The sequence below is a fragment of the Montipora foliosa genome, chromosome 11, assembly GCF_036669935.1.
Source record: "Montipora foliosa isolate CH-2021 chromosome 11, ASM3666993v2, whole genome shotgun sequence".
NCBI lineage: Eukaryota > Metazoa > Cnidaria > Anthozoa > Scleractinia > Acroporidae > Montipora > Montipora foliosa.
Window position 1 is genome coordinate 24,654,854 of NC_090879.1, and position 4,076 is coordinate 24,658,929.

The 4,076-nt window shown below is 40.4% G+C and overlaps 1 protein-coding gene across 2 annotated transcripts in view; it reads right to left on the bottom strand.

Moving 5' to 3' along the window:
- Window positions 1-3,732, bottom strand: part of LOC137975656 (nephrocystin-3-like) — a 37,370-nt gene extending 33,638 nt beyond the window's left edge. The window contains exon 1 of one of the 2 annotated variants that reach the window (XM_068822804.1): window positions 3,635-3,732. The gene's annotated coding sequence lies outside the window, so the exon portion shown is untranslated. The remainder of the gene's footprint in view (window positions 1-3,634) is intronic. The other variant, XM_068822805.1, reaches the window with a different exon arrangement.
- Between the last annotated feature and the right edge of the window lie 344 nt (window positions 3,733-4,076).

The following is a 4,076-nucleotide window of genomic DNA, read 5'->3' on the forward strand; positions in this document are numbered from 1 at the left end:
AAATGTTGTTGCTGATGACAAAATATTTTATTCTCGATCGACCATCCTGAAAACTTCCTTCTGCTCTTCCTAAAAGCTGTGTATCAATATTTATTCACTTTTGCTTCAATATTTGTTTTGAATAAAGCAAGCTAACAAAATCTGTACCTTGCTTAGTTCGCATTTTTAGGCGTTAAAATAGAACTTTCGGTCCTTTGCTTCTGTTACCGAGTGGTATAATTTTTAGGTCACCCATCCAAATACTAACCCCGCCGGATAGGGGTTGACTTCAATGAACTTTTGTAAAATACAAAGCTGTCAGACGCTCAGAGTGCACGCTTAAACTTGTGGTAAAAGAAGTTGTGAGGGAACTTGGAAATGATCAACATTTCAGCGTAGAAGCCAATGTTATTTTCTTCAATCTTTCTGGGTTTGGTACTTTGCGAGTAACCACATGTCTTCTCAGGGGACTATTTACCTAAGACTTTAACCATGGCACTATACCAAAACAATATCATGCACTGCTAGAGCTACATATTACACAAGGACAACTTGAATCTCCTGGAAGACAACACACAGCTCAGTTGACATTATGAAATAAATCGCTGTGTTACTTCACTACCACACGTAAGCAATCCGTGTCAATTTTTTCTAAAGAGGACAGGAATTTCTTCTTTCTGACAAATGATTAATTAATAGGACGGTAGCCAGGTTTTTTATCCTCAGAAAAGGATCTGTTTCGTCATACGAATGTGTGAGGACCTGTGAGCCAAAGGGCCTCTGCTGGTATGACTTCTGGGTGACCCCTTAAATGGTCTTAATGAAGTCAACCCCAAACTTGAAAAAAATTGTCTGGAATGCTGCACGTACTACAGCCAACCCAGTGTACCCTCACGGAGGGTCTAGTCTTTGGAATAATCTTGAAGAGTCATAGCTGCCTTTGGAACTTTAAACGGTCCTTAAAAAATGACATTCTCGAGACTTATTAATTTTTTTTTCTTGTTGTTGTTGCTGTTGTTTTACTTTTGTTTTCCAATTTTCTTTGAACGATGACTTATGTGAGTGCGTGTGCTTGCTTTTTCTTCATACTTGTGCCTCCATGCAGCAACTGAGAAAAATATTATTTGAAACAGTTTATTAGTTTGCCTCCTAGCCAGATTAGCTGCTTAGTTATATTCTAGGCGGCTTTATACCTTACATATGTAATATTGTCCTTTTTTTCTGTCTCTGTTGTCATTGTATGGTATAAATAAAGATCTTGTTGTTGTTGTTGTATGGCCACTTGAAGCGACTATCGATTGGTAAGTTTTTCTTGTCAGGTTTCTCCTTAGTTTTTCAAATCGGAAGGATAAACAGATGATCACCAGAACATACGCTTACCGGGCGTTTGTACTCGGCTCTCGTAGGTTGTGTTTTCACTAGGCCGATTAACTAGCTGAACATTCTTTCTAGGTGTTTGTTTACAGACCGACATTTACTAGTTAAACTTGACATCTGTTTTCACTGTGAAATTTAAGCCGTTTACTCAGAAGATTCAAATTACAAAAGCGCGCAACTTTGAAAAAATGCGGGACACGAAGCATTTTTAATGACTTCTCTTGTACTGATTCTCGCCGTATTTCTCCAAAGGAGACGACGTTTCTTTCACAGGATGCGACTAATGTCTCGACAAATGGAGAGGATGCGATGGATTAGGGTTTGCTCTTTCAGAATGTTGTTTAACTTTTTCGCAATGGTGTCCCATGCGCCACTGTTTCTTCTTCTACTAATAGGGAAACTGTCCCTCCATATTTCCAAAAGAAATCTTGTCTCAGCGTCCGACCAATTGGGACATCGATTTCGGTTAACAGATCCTTCGGTCGGACTGTTTTCCCTGCTTTCGCCGGTACTTGTGGAAGATGCGGCTAAAGATGATGTGCTGCGGAGAGATGTGGCTGGCATAAATTGTAGAGCATTTGTGCTCTAAAGCGGGTACTGCGGGTTCTGCATACCGCCACCATGAAATCGGTAAGGTCCTGGCCGAGGAACTGAGGGATCTAATTAGGCCGGAGGAATTGTAAATCGGAACGGGAAGGTATTACTAGTGAATTCATCTGCCATTTCAAAACCAAAGTGAACCACGAGGCGAGTGCGAGCGTCTGGAAAATATTTGGCAGTTCACGATTTGGCAGGCATCTGTCACTACCAGCAATGTGATTGGCTGCGGCATTTACCAGGACAAGTTATACCATCTCGCGATGTAGTATAACTCTGCAGGAATTTCCTGTCATAAAGGCGAGATAATCCCTTATTTTTTCATGTGAAAACAGCTTGCATTTTTAACTCGCTTAGGACAAGCTGTTTTCACTGAACTGCCGGACTTTTCCGACTTTAACTAGTCAAACTTGTCCTAGTGAAAACACAACCGTACTCATGATTTTTGGCTTGTTATGTTACGTTTCTTTCAGCACTGTTCGCGGTCCGGCATTTCCAGACCGTTGAATCGAAACAAGAGAAGTCGATAAAATCAATGAAAATCTATAATCACAAATTTCTTGTTGATCGATTTTCATCGATTTCCGATATTAATTGATTAATTATCATCGATTATATTGATTGATATCGATTATCGGTTTTCACCGATTGGGCAGGCCGGGAATATAAGCACCAGCGCAAAGTTCACACTCCTCGATCATTGGGAACATTTCATTTCAATTTCCGGTCTTCTACCCGGAAACCATACACAAGGGGAGGAGCTCTTGACGAATTTAACACCATTTCAGTATGAGGTCAGTCCACTGAGATTGGGTTACTGGAACCAAGCCGAACTTAAACTGAAAACACTTCCTAATTAAAATACCTATTCCGCCTTGTTTCACTTACTCACAAAATTCATCAGAGCTGCTGTTGTAATAGAGTGGCGTTCAAACGTCAAAAGTGAGGAACACGACAACATTGCAGTCATTTTCCTAAAATATGCTCGTCAATTTCCGGGGTCAAATCATAAGTAGTTCACATGATTCAACCGACTGAAATTTTTCTGTTTTAATGAAGTTATTTAGTTCCCTCCAAGAGCTGCTAAAGGCAAAAGCAACACAAAAGAAATCTACAGTGAAAATGCGTGCCTTTCGTGCATAACGGTTATTTTACCTCTTTTAAGTAAAAACATTATGAGACGAAATAGACAGAAACATTATGTGAAGATACGTAATACGTTACAAACTGCTTTAAAATTTCCTTAGAAGGAAGCTCTGAGAATTTACATACATCGTTAGTTTAATAATTACGCATGAATTTTATAAGGGAATTCATGCTATTATTGGCAGTTAATTTTACAAATAATCGTCTTTCGAGGCTCATGATACACCGCCCCCAAGGGGCGTAGCCTTATTGCTTGCGCTTCGTTAAAGCCAATTTCGAATTTACAAGCTAAGTGGGCTGGTTTTAAACATACCAAAGCTGGGTCATACAAAAACTGAGCTGTATCTCATGTGAACTATCGGAAATGATCAATATTGATGAATTTGCCTTCAGGGATTTCGGCAACCGTGACCTGTGAAGATCTCTTAGTCACGTCGTGAATTTCGGCGTGGAAGATTTACGAATTGATGTACTTCTGAAATGTGGAAGTTTTCATTTGATGCTTAGTCGTGTAGATTGTACACACTACCCTTACCTTCAGTGCTGAGGTTGGATGATCTGCTCTGGCGCTGATCTTGAAATGATGGGATGCTCCTACTCGATCAGGCTTTTATAGGGTTTCAGGGATTCTCGGAAACCGTTGACCTTAAGTCACTATGTCTCATTTTACAACAATTAAGCTTCTGTCTGCTATAGTTTTACCCCCCGGGGGCGGGGGGTACTCCCAGAAAAACGAACGTTCTTATCGCCAAATGATGAAGAAGTAGCTTCTTCTAAAGAACATACCCAATTCAAGACTTGAGTGAACAAACCATACCCTAGGCTAAAAAATCATAAACTTTGGGCTACCACTGTAGCATATAGGGGAGGACCCCTCTCCCCCACCCCGCCAGGAGTTTTACCTGAATGCAATTTTAAGTCGACCTGTCCTGAAATGGAACGTTGTGAGATCCCAAAACGTTGGCAGACATTTGCTA